This window comes from Orcinus orca, chromosome 2, assembly GCF_937001465.1.
Source record: "Orcinus orca chromosome 2, mOrcOrc1.1, whole genome shotgun sequence".
NCBI classification, from domain to species: Eukaryota; Metazoa; Chordata; class Mammalia; order Artiodactyla; family Delphinidae; genus Orcinus; species Orcinus orca.
The window spans coordinates 199,605,357-199,625,706 of NC_064560.1; the positions used below are offsets into that span (position 1 = coordinate 199,605,357).

The 20,350-nt window shown below is 42.8% G+C and overlaps 1 long non-coding RNA gene across 1 annotated transcript; it reads right to left on the bottom strand.

The window, feature by feature from the left end:
- Positions 1 to 1,098: 1,098 nt before the first annotated feature.
- LOC117199904 (uncharacterized) lies at positions 1,099 to 12,643 on the bottom strand. The gene is made up of 2 exons (XR_007475918.1): positions 12,341 to 12,643; positions 1,099 to 7,061 (listed from the first exon to the last, which is right to left on the bottom strand). It is a non-coding gene; the product is annotated as an uncharacterized LOC117199904 (long non-coding RNA).
- Positions 12,644 to 20,350: the final 7,707 nt, after the last annotated feature.

Here is a 20,350-nt window from a genome sequence, read left to right on the forward strand (position 1 = left end):
GCCATGTTGTAAATTTTGGAATGTTTGAGGGTTGTTTTTTTTAATGTCTGTAGTGAGTTGAATTGCATCCCCTCAAAAGAGATGTTGAAGTCCTAACCCTGAACAAGGTGAATGAGGCTTTATTTGGAGCTACTGTTTTTCAGATGTAATAGTTAAGATGAGTTCATACTGAATTGAGGAGTAGGGTGAGCCCTTAATCCGTTACATCTGCTGTCCTAAGAAGAGAGGAGACACAGAGACAGGCACACATAGAGAGGAAATATCATGTGAAGACAGAGACACTCAGAGGGAAGAAAGTCACATGATGGAGGCAGAGACTGGAGTGATGCAGCTGCCAGCCCAGGAATGCCAAGGGCTGCTGGACACCACCAGAAGCTAGGAGAGAGGGCATGGCCCTGCCAACACCTCTGGCCTCCAGAACTATGAGCGATTAAACCTCTGTTGTTTAAGCCAAGCAGTTTGTGATACTTTGTTACAGCAGCCCTAGGAAACTACTGCAATGTCTTAAATGTCTAAATTCCCTAGAGCTGTCACATAGAGGGCATTTGATATATATTGGTTGAATGGATGAATAAATGAATAGATGAGTGAAGACCAACAGAGGTGAGGCAGGCAATGGGAGTAACAGGACAGGTATAGGTGCACATGCACACCTGGATGGGGGAGGGGACAGTGGCTCTCATCCATGAACACTCACAGCCCATCTTAGGCTCTGAATGACAGAGACTTTCTTCCTGGAAAACCTGCCACATGGGAATATGTTCCAGCATGCCAGGGCTTCCAACTTTCCAAAGAACCAGAAATCTGGATTTTTAGGTGAAATCTCCCAAGTTCTTAGGTGTCAGTTCACAAACAGAACAAGTGTATGAGCAGATACAGCATCTCCAGAAGCCCATCTGCATCTCTCATGTCTGAATCAGCCTTGGTCAGGAAGCACAGTGGTTGCCTGATGAAAATCAGTGGCATAAGATAGGCATCGTTCATAGCCTCGCAGAACTTTTAGGAACAGACAGGGACCCAAAGATAAGTGTGTCCTTCCTTCCTTCCTTCCTTCCTTCTTCCTATTGTCAATGAAAATAATCAATAAGCAACCTAAAATAGGTATTAAAAAAGAGGTTTATTTGAGCCAAACTGAGGACTATAGCCCGGAAGCCAGTTTCCCAGATTACTCTGAGAAACTGCTCCAGAGAAGCATGGTTTTCAGCATAGTTTTATGTGTTGTCAGAACAAATAACATCAAACAAGTCAAAGATATCTTCCTTCAAGGTTTCAGAAAAACAGATCAGCACATACCCAGTGAGTCAGTATGGTCTTGGCACCTGGGGAGGGAGTCTTATCACTGAAAGAGTACAAGCACTGGTGTTCCAGAAAGGGAGGCAGTTAATCTTTGTTCTTAACATGGACGTTCTTTACTTCTGGTCAATGCACGCTTTTCTTTAATAACTAAAGCAGATGTAGAAGTATGTTTGATAGGCCACAAACAGGCTGTTCTAGTCAGCATAAAATTCAAGTTAACTCGTGTATAAGCCAGAATGACTTCCCCGTGTCTCAAAATGTAAAATTCTCTTTCATCATTTCTCCTATTTTGATTGTAAATCTTTCAATAGAAAGCACTGATGATCAAAATATTTGTCCCTGGGCTTCCCTGGTGGCGCAGTGGTTGAGAGTCCACCTGCTGATGCATGGGACACAGGTTCGTGTCCCGGTCCAGGAAGATCCCACATGCTGCGGAGCGGCTGGACCCGTGAGCCATGGCCGCTGAGCCTGCGCGTCCAGAGCCTGTGCTCCGCAACGGGAGAGACCACAGCAGTGAGAGGCCTGCGTACCGCAAAAAAAAAAATTTTTTTTTCCCTCAATGCCAGGGTGGTTGCTGCCTGCCCTGGGTCTATCATGTCCCTTGGTCCTAGGTCTACCTCTTTCCTTTATTTTTATTTATTTATTTTTTTACAGGAATAGAGATGCCTAGTTATTCTCACTGCGGGGGAGTGTAATTGAGTGTAATGGATAAAAACAGAGCCATATATTGACACGGGAAGAATTTTATAAGCTATACATATTATCAACCATATCGAATTGTCACACAAACATAGTACATGTGTTTTTATTTATTTTTCTTTAATATTTTTTAATGTGGACCAAAAAAGACTTTTTAAAGTCTTTATTGAATTTGTTACAATATTGTTTCTGCTTTATATTTTGTTTTTTTGGCCATGAGGCACATGGGATCTCAGCTCCCCGACCAGGGATCGAACCAACACCCCCTGCACTGGAAGGTGAAGTCTTAACCACTGAACAACCAGGGAAGTCCCTACATGTGCCTTTAGCAGTAGACTTAAAGCAAGCAGTGATACATGTCATTAGTAGCTGATAGTTAGGAAAAGAATGGTAACATATATTATGAAAATAATAATCATTTGTAAAGCAGAGTGGAAAAGATAGCTTATTCCTGAAGTGTGCCAATTAAACAGGTCACTTAAAGGGTCAGTTTTTCTTACATCTTGTAACCACCTTGCCTTTGGGGAAGTTATTTCTAGGCACGTCTCAACTTCTCCAGTGGTATTGATATAATTACAACAAGTAGTATGAGCAATAGCAGAAACACGTCCTTGTTTAGCCAATAGAACATCTAAGGCAACCCTGTTATCTAACACAACTTTGGCTAAGGAATTTAGGGATGTCTGTTGTGCTGCAGTGTTTTTTGCAGTCTCTTCAGCTATTTGATGAATGGTAGCTGATAGATTTCTAATCATCTCTTTGTTTACATATATTCCTGCATTAGGAACCAAAGGATTGTGCCACCAGATATCTTGGTATCTTGCTAACCTGGATCTCTTGCTTCTGTAATGAAAAGACAAAGGAGATTCATCTATTTCCTGATGTATAGACAATGAAGTAACATAATGTCCTAATAAACATAAACCTTCTATTTGTCAGCTATCAAGACATTTATGAACCCATCCTTGGGAAGGTAGGTCAGTTCCAATACCACATATGAAGACAAAACCTGGGGGAGCACAAGTGGTCCCTCCCAGAGTGCTATCATTGACAGCCTCATGATTTGGGAGTTTTGTCAACACAACTTTAAACTATGGATCCCTTCTCTTGTAGGCTTTCCAAAAGTCAACTAAGTATTTGATATAAGGGCACTGCTGGCACAATTTACTCACCTTTTTCTCTTTAAGACATTTTTCTCTTTTTTTAAAGACATTTTTCAATTAAATAAGGAACAGAATGAGGGCATCCTGGGGTAAATTGTGTCCAGTCTCTAAGAACAGAGGATAGTATCAGAAAAGGGATGGACATATTAATATGTTGAGGAATCTGAACCTGAAAGATTAGGTCAGAGGGAGGTTGGTCTGGGTGAGTGGTAACATTAGGAACATCTGAAAAGTCAGTGATAGATATTATGAGGGGATTATCCCAGTAGATATACGTGATGAAAACTTTACTAAAGAATTTTCTTTCCATCATGAATACTGGGGCAAAAGTATAGCTAGAAGCAAAACAATAACTTTCAGTTTTGATAGGGAGACAAATATTTGGTAAACATTTCAATTAAACTAGTCGGATGGGTCTTACAGGTCTGGCCCTGATTCTGGGTCAGCTGTCTACCACTGCTGTCATCTTCTTCTCATCCTGGTGAGGGTGCCATCTGATATCAGTTAGTTGAAGCCAAGTGTCAGAAATAGGGGACAAAGTCCATTCAGGTGGAGAGGGCTTTTGTGTGTGTGTGTAAGTACAAATTTCGTTTTTTTTAAAATTGAAGTATAGTTGATTTACAATGTTGTTTTAGTTTCTGGTGTACAGCAAAGTGATTCAGTTATACATATACATATTTTTTTATTTTTCATACTCTTTTCCATTATGGTTTATTACAGGATATTGAATATAGTTCCCTGTGCTACACAGTAGGACCTTGTTGCTTATTCATCCTATATATAATTGTTTGCATCTGCTAACCCCAAACTCCCAATCCAACCCTCCCCCATCCCCCTCTCCCTTGACAACCACAAGTCTTCTCCATGCCTGTGAGTCTGCTTCTGTTTTGTAAATAAGTTCACGTTTGTCATATTTTAGATTCCACATATAAGTGATATCGTATGATATTTGTCTTTCTCTTTCTGACTTACTTCACTTAATATGATAATCTCTAGGTCCATCCATGTTGCTGCAAATGGCATTATTTCATTTCTTATGGCTGAGTAACATTCCAGTGTACATATATATATGTACCACATCTTCTTTATCCATTCATCTGTCCATGGATATTCAGGTTGCTTTCATGTCTTGGCTATTGTAAATAGTGCTGCTATGAACATAGGGGTGCATGTGTCTTTTTGAAATGGAATTTTGTCCGCATATATACCCAGGAGTGGAATTGCTGGATCATATGACAACTCTGTTTTCAGGTTTTTAAGGAACCTTCATACTGTTTTCTATAGTGGCTGCACCAATTTACATTCCCACCAACAGTGTAGGAGGGTTCCCTTTATTATTATTATTAATTAGTATTATTATATAAATATACTTTTTGGCTGTGTCAAGTCTTAGTTGCGACAAGTGGGATCTTCGTTTTGGCACACAGGCTTCTCTCTAGTTGTGGTGTGTCAGTTTTTTGTGGGTTTTTTTTTCCCCTCTCTCTCTAGTTGTGGCGCATGGGCTCCAGGGCGCGAGGGCTCTGTACTTGCGGCACGCAGGCTTCGTTGCCCTGAGGCATGCGGGATCTTAGTTCCCCAACCAGAGATTGAACCCTCGTCCCCTGCGCTGGAAGGTGGATTCTTTACAACTGGACCACCAGGGAAGTCCCCAGGAGGGTTCCCTTTTAGAGAGGCCTTTTTAGAATGAGAGATGGGAATCCCCGAATCTGTGCCTTCTACTTCGGTAGCACACGGATTAGTTAATAATACCTGGTAAGGTCCTTTTTAATGTGGCTGCAAGGAATCTTTTATGTCTTTTCCAATAAACAAAATCTGCAGGTTGTAACCCATGACCCTGAAGGTCTTCATCTCCCAGGATCTCACTGTAAAAGAAGCCAGCTACTGATTTTTCATTTTCCTTAATGTTCAATAGGAGTTTGACAACACCCTAAGGCAGCATATCTCCTTGGAGTGAGGTCGGCGCATAGTTCCCTCATCTAGGCACACGGGCCATCCTGTTATTTCAAAAGGACCAGCCAGTGTTTACCAAAAGGCATAGATCTAAGGTTGAGAAGCACTAGAAGAAGAGCTTTTGGCCGTGAGAGATGAAATGCTGCTGAACATTTTCCCAGTTGCACTTTGATAGCACCATTAGTCCTTTCTACCAATCCTGAAGATTAGGGATGATAAGCATGGTGAAAATGCCACATTATTGGTCAAATGTCACAAACAGATTTAATTGTTTGTCCAGTAAAATGAGTTCCTCAGTCACTGTGTAATTCAGGAGGAATTCCCCAAAGAGGAATTGTCTTTTCTAATAACAATTTACCTACTGTTAAAGCCATTGCTCTCCTGCATGGAAAAGCTTCAACCCAGTGTGAAAACACGCAGATCATTACCAAGCTCTGTTTAGTTCCTTGAGAGGGTGGCGTCTGGACAAAATCCAATTGCCTTGCCTCAAAGGGTCCCTTGGGAAGGGGAAAGTGGCCTTGTGACCCACGAAATGACTTTCCAGGATTATATTTAGGACATATATTACAGCAAGCATATACATTAGGAACCATTATGGGAGAAAGTTTCCAAACGTACTGTTTTCCCCATAGAATCATTTTCTCAGGTGCCCAGTGAGTTAAAGAATGTATATGCTGGAGCAATGACAACGGGGCTCCAGCAGGTGCTATAGGTTTCTTATCAGGTCCAAGCCATATTTGTGTGACGGGGTTGAAAATTCCCCCTTTTTATTGCTATATCTGTTTCTCTTCTTCAGCGGCAATTTCTTGAGCCTGTAGAAGGAAATCCTTCATTGAGTTGGCAGGGTTAACAGAGAGCAGTGGACATTCTCGAGACTGGACAGAATGATTATTTAGAGCTGCTTGCTTTGTGACATCATCGGCAAGCTGATTTCCTTTACCATCCATAGTCTTAGATTTGGAATGTTCTGGTGTTTTAATAATTGCTAACTCTTTTGGTAATTGTATAGCATTTAATAACTCTGCAATCTGTTTTCCATTTTTTTTTAATTTATTTATTTATTTTTGGCTGTGTTGGGTCTTCGTTTCTGTGCGAGGGCTTTCTCTAGTTGCGGCAAGCGGGGGCCACTCATCATCGCGGTGCGCGGGCCTCTCACTGTTGCGGCCTTCTCTTGTTGCGGAGCACAGGCTCCAGACGTGCAGGCTCAGTAGCTGTGGTGCACGGGCTTAGTTGCTCCGCGGCACGTGGGATCTTCCCAAACCAGGGCTTGAACCCGTGTCCCCTGCATTGGCAGGCAGACTCTCAACCACTGCACAATCAGGGAAGCCCTGCTTTCCATTTTTTATAGGCTGTCTTGAAGAGGTTAAAAACCTCATTGTTGCCATAACATCCCAGAGTCGTGTGCCACTCCAAAGGCATAACGACCATCAGTACAAATATTTGCTATCTGGTCTTTAGCTACTTGACAAGCTCAAGTTAAGGCAATTAATTTGGCTGATTGTGCTGAGTTAATTTCTGGTAAATAAGAGCTTTCAATTACGTCCACTGTGGATGTTACTGCATATACAGCTCAGTTATGTCCTTGTTCATATTTTAAGTAGGACCCATCTGTAAGCCAAGTTAGATCAGCATTGTCAATGGGAATTTCTTGTAAGTCGTTACTAGAAGCAAGAAGATAACCCGTCGATAGAATGTAGTCACGGGTTTTTGATCAGCAGTCCTTTCTAGAGACCAAGTCCAGTGCAGAGGCCCTTCTTAGGTAGAAGGTATAAATTTGAGTCAATTCCCGTCAGTTTTATTGTGCATGTGTTACTTAAGAGTATCTGAGAAGGGTCCTACCATCTAAGTTGGAGAAAGAGTCCTTTAAATGATGTATTTTCCAGTCTGCATAATCTCCCGGGTGCAGGTCATGGGGCATCTGATCTTCATCCAAGGATAGGTTACTGCGATCAGCTTCAGAAACAAGCTTAGAATATCCTCTTTAAAATTCAATTAAATACAAAACCTCAGTACGTAGTATATATAAAACCTCAATACCCATAAAGATATATTATTGAAACATAATTTTTTCTCTCTAAATTATCCTCTTTTTTACCAAATAGAGTCAAATTAAGACTAATTTGTTTAGTCTTACACTTTGCCTGGTTATTTACATAAGTGTAATTGATTATATAGACTCTTTTAAATTTGGCTTTGTTGGAACTTTTCATAATTGATCTCAGATTGAACTTTTTTTTTTTTTTTTTTTTTGGCCACACCACACAGCTTACTTGCAGGATCTTAGTTCCCCAAACAGGGATCAAACCCGTGTCCCCCTCAGTGAAAGTATGGAGTCTTAACCACTGGACTGTCAGGGAAGCCCCACAGATTGAACTTTTAAAAGGTCTCACAAGACCAGGAAAGTCATGCTAATGATTTGCCATTAGATTCCACCTGCAATACCTACAGATTTAGGTGGGTCCCTCTCTTCTCAAGTTCCACAATATCTTGAGGTTCTTTTTTATAAGCTTTTTAAAAATTTTTATTTAGTTAATTTATTTATTTTTGGTTGTGTTGGGTCTTCATTGCTGAGTGTGGACTTTCTCTAGTTGCAATGAGAGCGGGGGCTACTTTTCATTGCGTTGTGCAGGCTTCTCATTGTGGTGGCTTCTCTTGTTGCAGAGCACGAGCTCTAGGTGTGCAGGCTTCAGTAGTTGTGGCACAAGAGCTCAGTAGTTGTGGCACACAGGCTTAGTTGCTCAGCGGCATGTGAGGTCTTCCCGGACCAGGGCTCGAACCCGTGTCCCTTGCATTGGCAGGCGGATTCTTAACCACTGTGCCACCAGGGAAGCCCTGTCTTGAGGTTCTTATATCTGCCAGGAGGTGACCTTCCCTATTCACCTGGAAAGGCCACTGGGAACCTAAGAGTTTATAAATTCTGGAGGGATCAGGTAGAGAGAAAAGATAAATGCTTCAAATCTGTTTACAAATGTGTAATTTATCAAACTGATGTAAGTCATAATTAGCTTAAAGGGAAAGATTCCCGTATCTGGAAAACAAAGATGAAAAGCCAGTAACATTTCAGATAAAACGTCATAAAAGTCATAGTCATGTTTATCAGTTCATTCAATTCTATGTAATTATTTTTTGTTCTGCTTGAGTCCAGTTCTTCCATCAGTTCTGTTGACCTTGCCTGATGGTTGAGGGTGATAGTGACGGTGATAATTTCAAGAAGTTTGTGAGGTTTTGGTTAAGGCTTGCATGACTCGCCCAGTGACGTGGGTGCCTTGATCACTGGAGATTGTGGAAAGTGTACCCCAAGTGGAAAAGCACATTTTTCTAACAGTTTGTCATTGGGGGGTATCAGCCTTGCAGCAAGGGAAGGCTTTAACCCATCAAATAAAAAAATAGTGTTTTCCAGGGAGCCGGGAAGAGCCAGGTGGCCGTCTTGGGTTTCCCATAGCCCCAACTATTTAATTCATAGCTATCGTTTACCCATTTAATTTCTGATTTAGGAGCAGACTGTTGCCATGTTAAAAGCACATCAGGATGGCAAAGGCCTGACAATGAGGGGTTAACTTTTTGTAGAAGCAGAACGGACTTTATCTACATGTGCCATGATCTTTACAGATTCTGCTGTTGTTGCCATGGTGTGAAAGACAGCTAGGGCATTTCCCTAATACTTGGGTTCAGTCCCTTCAGTGGGAGCCTCAATTCTGATGACAGATAACATTTTATGTCAGGACATATAAGATTTCCAGGAATTTCATATAATTTCTGGAATACTTATAATACGTATACTTATATAGATATAACATAAAGAAGGCTTAATGTCATCTCTTATTTGACAATGCTTCCCACATAATTTAATCTACCAAATAATCCTAGTTAAATATTTTTCTGAGATGCCTCAGGGGCCCTCTGAAGCATCGCAAAGTTAGCTGGAGGTCAAAAGAACTTTAATTAGAATTTGATACTTTGAAAGTTTGTCAAAAATATCAAAAAGTTTCAAAACACTTGGTCAAACAGGATCATAGGTCACTGTGAAACAATACTTATTTACTTAACCAAAGTGACAAAAAAATTCAAAATCAAATACAGATCACTTAAAGGCAAAGAAATTCATATAATCTGTTATCAAAAGCAGCATTCCAAGAAAACTTTGTTCTCTTAACAGAGAGAGAAAACCAAATCCAGTCTTGCTTCAGCGTACTTTTAATAACAAATTTTATTTATCTAATTAAATTCAATCTAATCTTAATCAATTCTGACCATGTACAAAACTCTTTTCTCCAGTTTCCTTTTCCATAACCTTCCATCATTGTCTGTATCAATATTCGCCTGTTCCCCCCCCCTTTTTTTTTCCATCCAGAAACAACCAGCTGTAGGAAAAAATTATTCTCCTTGTTTTCTCTAAACAAAGATATTTACATTTTTATATCTTCTATCACTAACAATATATAGCCTACTTTTTTATACCTGAAATGCTTACTTTATTATTTTAGTATCTTTAATTACATATATTATAATTTTTAACCCTTAAAAAATTTAATCTCTAGTGAATCAAGATATTACTCTGTCATATCAGTATTTCCTGATTAGCAAACTTAAGAACATATTTCATAACCTTTAAAAACATACCTTTTCCTCATAGCATAATTTCTCTTTCTAATGTGGTACAAGACATGTGTCTAATAAACCCAAATATCTTCAGTTTTTTCTCTCATAAGAAGACAAAGTGGGGACTTCCCTGGTGGTCCACTGGTTAAGAATCCTCCTTCCAATGCAGGGGACGCAGGTTTGATCCCTGGTTGGGGAATTAAGATCCCACATGCCGTGGGGCAACTAAGCCTGCGCGCTCTAGAGCCCACGTGCCACGCTTAGAGATCCCTCGCGCTGCAACGAAGAGCCTATGTGCCGCAACTACGACCTGATGCAGCCTAATTAATTAATTAATTAATTTAAAAAAACAGAAGACAAAGTAGGTAAATTTAGACATGTTTAGCAGTGAATGTTTCAGTATTTTTACCTTAATTGGAAATGATCTGGATTTTCAATGAATTCCCATCATTTATCTCAATTGAACAAAACTCTAGAGTTTCAAATTACCTAAAATCTGGAGAAACTGTTTTTAGGTATGCATACCATCAAACATAACCATTCTTTAAGAGTTCACCTAATACTTTTATCCCATTTATCTCTACTTCATTACTTGTGAAAATATCATCATACCAAGTTAATTTTCTTGCTGACAAATTTTGTAACAGAGACAACATGAGCTTACTGACTTTTAGTAAACCTAGGTACAATAAAAGTATTACATTTGATGTTGATGACCCTAAAAACATGTCTGTATTAATCAAACCAACAACTTAAACTTGTTTCCCTTTATTCAAGAGTAATCCTAGATCACATCATCCTTTAAGCATTTGGATTAGTTTTTTCTACATTTAGAAATATTTGATTTTTAAGTGCTTACTTTTTTTAAATCGAGGTATTGTTGATTTACAACATTGTGTTAGTTTCTGGTGTACAGCAAAGTGATTCAAAGATAGATAGATACAGAGCTACATAGATATAGGGATAAATAGATACATAGATAGAGATATAGGTATATAGGTATAGATATAGCATATATTCTTTTTCAGATTCTTTTCCATTATAGTTTATTACAAAATATGGAATATAGTTCCCTGTGCTATACAGTAGGACCTTGTTGTTTATCTGCTTTATATATAGTAATTTGTATCTGCTAATCCCAAACTCCTAATTTATCCCTCCCCCATTTCGCCCTTTGGTAACCATAAGTTTGTTTTCTATGTCTGTGAGTCTGTTTCTGTTTTGTATATAAGTTCATTTGTATCTTTTTTTAGATTCCACATATAAATGGCAACATATGATATTTGTCTTTCTCTGTCTGACTTATTTCAGCTGCACCAGATCTTAGTTGCAGCATATGGGATCTTCGTTGTGGCATGTTTTTAGTTGTGGCATGCAGGATCTTTAGTTGCGGCATGTGGACTTATTTGCAGCATGCGGACTCTAAGTTGCTGCATGCATGCGGGGTCTAGTTCTGCAAGCAGGGATCGAACCCAGGCCCCCTGCATTGGGAGGGCAGAGTCTTAGCCACTGTACCACCAGGGAAGTCCCGACCATCCTGCTTGAATTTTAAAAGGTTTTCCCCCCTCCTTTTTTTTCCCCCCTTTGATTTTGGCTTCTACTAATTGAGCCAAGGCTGTAGTCTCAGGCAGTGTGGGCTGTGTTTGCATTTCAAGGACATGATGGGAGTTATAACTTTAAGCTTTCTCCTAGGAGTACTTATGTTCTCTCAGGGTTAGAATTTTGAAAAGATGTTTTATCAAGCTAGCTTTCTTTAATTGTGCATATAAAAATCAGTTTTGGAATGTCAAAAAAGTTTCCTCCTGGGCTTCCCTGGTGGCGCAGTGGTTGGGAGTCCGCCTGCCGATGCAGAGGACACGGGTTTGTGACCCGGTCTGGGAAGATCCCACATGCCGCGGAGCGGCTGGGCCTGTGAGCCATGGCCACTGAGCCTGCGCGTCTGGAGCCTGTGCTCCGCAACTGGAGAGGCCACAACTGTGAGAGGCCCGCGTACCGCAAAAAAAAAAAAAAAAAAAAGTTTCCTCCTGGCCATTTTAGGGTTAGAAAAGTACTTGCAAGTATTGGTTCCATACCAATTGTGGAAGCCAGCTGGACTTCCAGTGGGTGGCTCCCTGTCTGGGAGCTGATAGGCTTTAGAAACACAATTTCCCCCTTTCTTTTAGATTCATTTTATTATAAAGTGCAAGTCTAAAATTAAATTTAAATTTCCAGTTTTAAGCCACATTAAAAAAAAAAAGTCAGCCAACACACTTCACTCCAAAATGTCTTCCAGGCCTTCCTGTATGGAAATTTCCTCTAGATCCCTTGCCTAGAAATTCCCTCTAGGTTTTCTTCATGTAGGAGATGTACTGGTACCCCCTTAAGACTCCGAGATGTGCAGTAGAGGCTAACACAACATTGGAAAGCAACCATACTCCAATAAAAATTAATTAGAAAAAAAAAAAGTTGTGGACCGTCACTTAATACAAGGAGGTCCAGGGGACTTCCCTGATGGCCCAGTGGTTAAGACTGGGCACTTCCACTGCAGGGGGCACAGTTCGATCCCTGGTCGGGGAACTAGATCCCGCATGCCGCATGGTGTGGCCAAAACAAACAAAAAATACAAGGAGGTCCAGATATCAGGAAAAACTCACCAAATCACTTAAAGGGTGCTGTGAAGATGCAGGGGCTCAAGGGACCATGAATGGTACCAAGTGCTGGTCCAAAGTAGACTCCAGGTGACCTCAGGTGCGTTTTTCTGATATCCTGCTGACTATGCCAAGTAACATCGACAAAAATAACCAATAAACAACCAGAGGCATAGAAAAGAGTTTCATCTGAGCCAAACGGAGGACCACAGCTCAGAAGCCAGCTTCCCAGATTATTCTGACAAACTGCTCTGGAGAAGCATGGTTTTCAGCACAGCTTTATGTCCTGTCAGAACAAAGAACGTCATACAAGTCAGGGATACATTCCTTCCAGCTTTCAAAAAAGACCAGATCAGCACGTACACAGTGAGTCAGCATGGCCTTGGCACCTGGGGAGGGAGTCATAATCACAAGTGGACCAGCATTGGCGTCCAGGGAAGAGAGGCATTTCATCTTTATTTTTAACATGGACATCCATTACTTCTGGTCAGTGTACACTTTTCTTTAATAATTAAAGCAGATATATAGTGTATGTTTGATACGCCACAGACAGGCTGTTCTACTCAGCATACAATTCAAATTAACTCAAGTATAAGCCAGAATGACTTCTCATACCTCAACATGTGAAAATTTCTTTTCTTTCTTTTTCTTATTTTTTCTTTACTTAGCCCTGCACTGAGTATACAGCTGGTACCTAATAAGTACTTGCACAATAGAATCAAATATTTTTTAAATATTCAAAGCTATAGAGAATGATACATTAAATATCAGTGTATCCCCATGTAGAGTTAACATATTTCAATATCCTGTTGTCTTTGCTCCAGATATTTTATATTACTCATGAAAGAACAAAGACAATATTCAGTTGAATCTTTTTTTTTTTTTTTTTTTCCTCAGCACGCGGGCCTCTCACTGTTGTGGCCTCTCCCATTGCGGAGAACAGGCTCCGGATGCACAGGCTCAGCGGCCATGGCTCACGGGCCCAGCCGCTCCGCGGCATGTGGGATCTTCCAGGACCGGGGCACGAACCCGTGTCCCCTGCATCGGCAGGCGGACTCTCAACCACTGCGCCACCAGGGAAGCCCAATTTTTTAACATGTAATGACATTGTTATCTTCTTCCTTAATCTCAAAGGCAGCCTCAATCATGGGTGTTATGTTGATTCTTCACACACGTGTTATATTCAAATTAGACATTATGTATTTATTACATAATGTTTTGCATATATATATGCATTTTGTTTTTTATTCCACATTATGTTTTTTATTCCACATTATGTTTTATTCCACATTATGTTTATTCCACATTATGTTATTCCACATTATGTTTTATTCCACATTATGTTTTTACATGATATTCATATCATGTAAATTCTTTTAACTGCCATGTAGTACTTCAATACATACATATACATCAATTTAATTAGCTCATACTATATTGATGGATATTTTAGATTAGAAATTCATTTTTAGTTTTGTTTTATTTATTTAGTTATTTTTGGCTGCATTGGGACTTCGTTGCTGCACACAGCCTTTCTCTAGTTGTGACGAGTGGGGGCTACTCTTCGCTGTGGTGCACAGGCCCCTCATTGCGGTGACTTCTCTTGTTGCGGAGCACAGGCTCTAGGTGCACGGGCTTCAGTAGTTGTGGCACACAGGCTTAGTTGCTCCATGGCACGTGGGATCTTCCTGGACCAGGGCTTGAGTCTGTGTCCCCTGCATTAGCAGGCAGATTCTTAACAACTGTGTCACCAGGGAAATCCCATTTTTAGTTTTAGAAACAATGAGGCAATGAACTTTTTAAAAAATATTTATTTATTTATTTTATTTTTGGCTGTGTCGGGTCTTAGTTGCAGCACATGAGATCTTCGTTGCTGCACACAGGATCTTTCGTTGTGGCGCTTGGGCTTCTCTCTAGTTGTGGTGCGCAGGCTCCAGAGCACATGGGCTCTGTAGTTGCGGCATGCAGGCTCTCAAGTTGTGGCTCACGTGCTCAGTAGTTGTGGCACACAGGTTTAGTTGCCCCGCAGCATGTGGGACCTTAGTTCCCCGACCAGGGATCAAACCCGCATCCCCTGCATTGGAAGGCAGATTCTTAAACACTGGACCACCAGGGAAGTCCCACAATGAACTTTTTGTTCTGTACATTTGCCATATTTCTGGAATATATACCTAGAAATGGAATTTCTGGATTACAGGTAGTCATTGCTAGAATAATTTCCAATGTCATTCAGTAGATTTATACACTTATTGATGTCTTATAATAGTTTGTACTTTTCCATGATCTGGTCAACACCTGATAAAGCCAGAGTTTAAAATTCTGTTGATAGTTGGGCAAAGTGGACACTCCATTTTAGTAAGACTGAATATTTTCTCCTATTTTTATCAGCCATTTAGATTTCTTCTCTTGTAAACCTACTGTTAGTATTCTCTGTCCATTTTTTAATTTGGTTGTTTGGCTTTTTCTTATTGATTTGTAGAAGATTCTTTGTATATTTTGAATACTAATCCTTTCCTATCTCTTTAGACTGTGTGTGTGTGTTATTATGTGTGTGTAACAGTCCATTGTTTTTCTTTATTTTGTGTATGGTGACTTTTACTGAACAGAATTAAAATTTTTAATATAGTAAAAAGAAAAAAGAAAATGAGTGGCAAAAGGAAAATGTATCCTCAGCCCTCAGATCCCACCTCCTCGCTGAAGTGTCTGAAGAAGAGCACTGGAGCCACTGAAATCCGACTAAAAGAGGAGAAGCAAACTGCTAGAATCTGGATACACCAAGCAGGATAAGTAGTCCCTACAATGTGGGAAAGGCCCTAAAGCTGGGAGTAAGGACACCTGACCCCAGCCCTGGGGTAAATCTTCTCTCCAAGGCTCACTCTATCCAACCACCAGAGGAGGGGGTAACATGCATACTTGCCACCCCCCTGAGGTGTCAGGATGCCTATAAGAGAACTCGGGTGACAGGGCTCCGGCAGCAATGCTATGTCATTGGGACTATTATCATAATTCTAATGGGCATGGTCAGTATAACGCAAAGTCTCCCGACAGCCAGTCCCATAACTTCACCATTAGGCCTAGTGACCACTGCTGCAATGCAGTCATGGGGCATTAATTTTGTTCTTCTTTATTTATTTTAATTCACAGACAGCCTGCCTGAATTACGGCATGTGGACTATCTCAAAAGAAAGCTACTGAGACTCTGGTGAGGGGAAAAGAGATCCCTGGACTCCGAAGTCACATGGTCCCCTGGCTTTACGGCAAAGTGTTTCCTGGAACAAATAGCACCTGCAGCCCCTGGGAATCTGATAGGAATCTAAATTCTGGGCCCACCCAGACCTACTGAATCCCAGTCTGGGAAGGGCCCAGCAATCTATGTTTTTCTAAGCTCTCCGGGGATTCTAATGCTCACCCACATTTGAGAACCACTGGCTTAGGAAAACCAGGCCATACACAGAGGAGCAGGATAGGCCTCCTGTAAGAAACACAGAGCCCAGAAGGTAACCATACATATTTGCTGTCAAAAACTAGACCTAGGGACTTCCCTGGCGGTCCAGTAGTTAAGACTCTGTGCTTCCACTGCAACGGGCACGGGTTCGATCCCTGTCCCAGAACTAAGATCCCACATGCCACAGGGTGTGGCCAAAAAAACCCAAAAAACAAACAAAACAAAAACTAGACGTAGATGGCAAGTCTACCCAAAGTGGCAGCTGACTCAGCCGAGAATGTGCTTCCTTGGGGCGTGGGTCCAGTGCTTGATCACAAGGCCTAGGCCACGGCCCATCCGCACTCAGTGAGCTAACTGGCTGGCACTGTGCCAGACTCCCAGCTAAAGAGGACAGTGTGTGGCAGAGATGGGAACACGTTAAGATGTTCTCTCACAAAGGTTTGCAAATGGCTGTCAGGAATCAGAGCGGGAACCTAGGGTCTCAGCGGGAGAGCCAGCTGCAGGGCACTCCTCGGCCCCTTCCAGCCCTCTGAGCGCACACGCCTCGTAGGGCCACAACAGCCCACTGCCACTAGAGTCATGCATGTGAGGGTCCAGCTCAGCATGCACCCACCTTGCTTCCCTAAAGAAAGGACCTGCGGCGAGCCAGAAGCCACCAGTGTGGTCACTGTCCCATCCTGAGTTGTTGTGTGACCAGGACACAACCAGTTCCAGAGCAGGGCCTGCTCTCCGAGTCACCCACGTTTTTCCATCATCTACTGAATTGATACCACTTCGCACTTTTTTCTCTCTTTCAAGGAATGACACATGAGAGACGCTGGTCAGAGTTATATACTTGGGAGGCAGAAGATGTCACATCTGTCCCCAGTGACACCTCGCCTGGATACCTCTTCTCCTCAGAGGCATCTGTCCCCTTTGCAGCTGAAGGTCCCTGGTCCTCAGCCAAAGTTCAAATGCCTTGGTTCTCCTCAAGGAAAAGTTTCCTGTCTGCCAGTTAGTTACCCTAATGAGGAAGATGGACAAGTGAAGTGGCAACTACAAAGAAGCACCATGAATGCCAGAGGTTCGGGGTGGGGGTGGTGCCAGGCACAAAGGCAGGGAGACCCCAGCCCAGAGGGCCAGCAATTCCACGGAGCGGGACAAGCTTCACTCGGGTGTCCACCAGGAAGATATTAGCCACCGCTTGTTGACACATGGTCTCCCTGGGCAGGGCCTGTGATGTAGGCAGAGCCTATATCCTCGCTGCCTAGCAATTCAGAAATGTTTACTGATATGGTGCATTAGATTACCATGGTTTAGGACACTAGTCCTCAACACAGCCAACACCCTTCACCACCTCTGTACTCACCAGATAACCTTCGGTTCCCTTCCAGCAGCTTCAAATGTCTGCCTATGCGTACACTTACAGGCTTGTGCTAGAAAGAGAACGGGGCATATCCCCTGTAGCCCATCCTCAAGTAGGGGAGACAGGAGCTTAACTAATAGCACACAGCTTTAAAAGTATGCTAGAGGGCTTCCCTGGTGGCGCAGTGGTTGAGAGTCCGCCTGCCGATGCAGGGGACACGGGTTCGTGCCCCGGTCCGGGAAGATCCCACATGCCACGGAGCGGCTGGGCCCGTGAGCCATGGCCGCTGAGCCTGCGCGTCCAGAGCCTGTGCTCCGCAACGGGAGAGGCCACGACAGTGAGAGGCCCGCGTACAGCAAAAAAAAAAAAAAAAAAAAAAAAAAAAAAAGAAGTATGCTAGAGGTCAGAGAGAGCTGAGAGAGGGATGTCATAGAGGGAGGCCCATCACAGAGGGCAATGCCTTGGTCCCCTCAGTGGCCCTCAGCTCAGAAGCACAAGGTTCTCAGTCCACACAGACTTGATCTTGCTTACGGGGGCTAATTCATGCTAAAGAGACTCACAGACACCCGTAACTAAACAATCGTAAAGCCAATTTAATAACTTACTTTTTCGATAGCTATTCATATCTGCCGTCCAGGACATTGCCTGAAATGCATTAATTCGGGCACTCATTTGACAAGGATTTCATAAGCACCAAGTACCCATTATTTAGCAAACTGTGAGCACCTGGTTGGGGGAAAAACGCAGCCAAAGGTGGTGGAGACCCAGAAATGGGAGGTGCAATTGTGCAATGAGCTTGGCGTCAAGCTAGTGTTCAAACGCGGTCAACTATTTACTAGACAGGTGACTGGGAAAATTACTTAACCTTCCTGAGTCTCTTTCCTCACCTGTAAGATGGGCATAACAACACTCCCTCACATAATTGTTAAAGAATTAAATGGGATTACACATGCAAATTGCCTAGTTTTATTTATGGTTATATTCATCTGGAGAGGCTGTGTCATACAATGGTTAAGGGAACAGACTTTGGGATCAGACAGATCTGGGTTTAAATTCTAGATCTACCACTTACTAGTGTATGATCTTCGGCAAGTTGCTTTTTTCCGGTAAGCCTCAATTTGCTCATCTGTAAAATGGGAATAAAAATTCCTCATGGGTCAAAGAAGTAAATAAGATAGTGTATTCAAAGGACTTCGAAAATCCTAGGTTACGAGAAGCATTCAACAAATGGTTATGTTTGAGTTGTTTTTAAACGTTGTCCATGATTAGACACAATGAATGGTACACATACTAAAAATTAAAGTTAAAATTAGTACAAGCTTCTTTAATGAAATTAAATATGGGGCCATCAAACATTACACAAAAAAGTGATCACTTTGTATTTAGTTGTTAAAAAAAAACTTTTCTATGGAAGCAGGCCTCTAACCTCAGGTAGTTTCATGTCCACATTTTCAAGTTTCTAAAATAATGTCATTTGTCTGCAGCCATGCAAAAACTCAGTTTCAGTACTGCTAAGTCAAGCCCCAGGGAGAACCAGAGAAGCGCATTTGGGATCTTTCTAGTTTGTCTGACGGGAACCCGGGTACCCATAAAGCATTATGCATTTGGTTTAACGATTACACACCAACGTATACACTGTGTGATTACAACAGAAGCCCCTGCAGCAATGAACAAATCACTTCTCTCAATTCTGGATCATCCCTTTGATTAATTCTCCCCACTGACACTGTCAATTTTTTTTAATTAATTAATTTTTGACTGCCTTGGGTCTTCGTTGCTGCATGCAGGCTTTCTCTAGTTGCGGGGAACGGGGGTTTCTCTTCGTTGCAGTGCCCGGGCTTCTCATTGCGGTGGCTTCTCTTGTTGCGGAGCACGGGCCCTAGGGCGCAGGCTCAGTAGTTGTGGCGCACGGGCTTAGTTGCTCCGCGGCATGTGGGACCTTCCCGGACCAGGGCTCGAACCCGTGTCCCCTGCATTGGCAGGTGGATTCTTAACCACGGTGCCACCAGGGAAACCGACACTGTCAATTTTTAAGTGGTTTACAAAGCTTATAAAACCATGTCAGAGTAATCTTCAACTTTGATAAAAATCAAAACATCTTTCAATTCTAACCTTGCAAATTCGAATGTTGTAAAACAAAGGTCAGCCCCTTATCCACCTCACCCTGTCCTCAGTAACATTGCTATTTCATCCAGATCCGGGAAACCACACTGCCGCCCAGGACACTGCTGCAACCGCTCAGTTATTTGGCTCTTGCTCTAGAGTCAAGTATGTTTTCACATTTCAGAGTGGACTCAGTGCGTTTTTACAGTCGCAACCGAAATTTTACACAAAATATTAAGTATCTGAAAGAATTGGCGAGTTTCTGTAATCATATGAACAGAACTAAAATGTGAGAGGCTCTTTGTAAATAGTAATCGTTTTCCAGCGAATACACTGGAACATCGTTAGGAACACCTGTTTTCGGCTTTCCTTTGCCGGGCAAGGAGGTCAATTTGTAAACACTGGAGAGGAGGATTCCACAAACGGTAACCTGATGTGAGGCTTATTTTCAGCAAAGTGACGGTGGAGCACGAGAACATGGAGGACCCCCTCCCCCCAGCCCCAGGATCGGTTCAGGAGGCCCCGGAATTACGAACTAATTTGGTGTTTTCCTCTTTAGAAAACGGGTGGACGTGAGCGACCAGCCAAACTAGGCTTGCAGGCCGGGCGCCGCGGAGGGAGCGAGGCGGGCGGTTGAGTCACGATCGCCGCGGCCACGCACACCTGAGCTTCGGAGGATAAAAGGCGGCACCTGGGACGAAACACCCAGGCCCTCCAACCTTCGCCCTCTGCCCAGGCCTAGGGGAGTGGGGAGGAAAAGCAACTTCTTTCTCAAGACTCGACGACGGGCGTCCCCAAGGAACGGAAGGGGCAGAGAGAAACCCCCGAGAGTTCCCCCGCCCGTAGCGGGAACTCGTGCGGGAACGCGGCCTCGGGAGCCGCAACGCCGCTGCCAAACAAGCGGGGGAGGGGGGACAACCGCCATCTTCCTCGAGCGGCCAAACCGACAAAGCGCGAGACAGCGACAGAGCTTCCCCGCCGCGGCCCGCCCACTCTCGCGAGCCCGCGAAGGCCTCTGGGAAAAGCGGGGGAGGGGAAAGCGAGAGAAGGAAGCCGGGTTGCAGGGCTGGAGGCGGGCCGAGGCGGCGAGCGGAGCCTCAGGAAGCAGAAGGGGCGGGGAAAG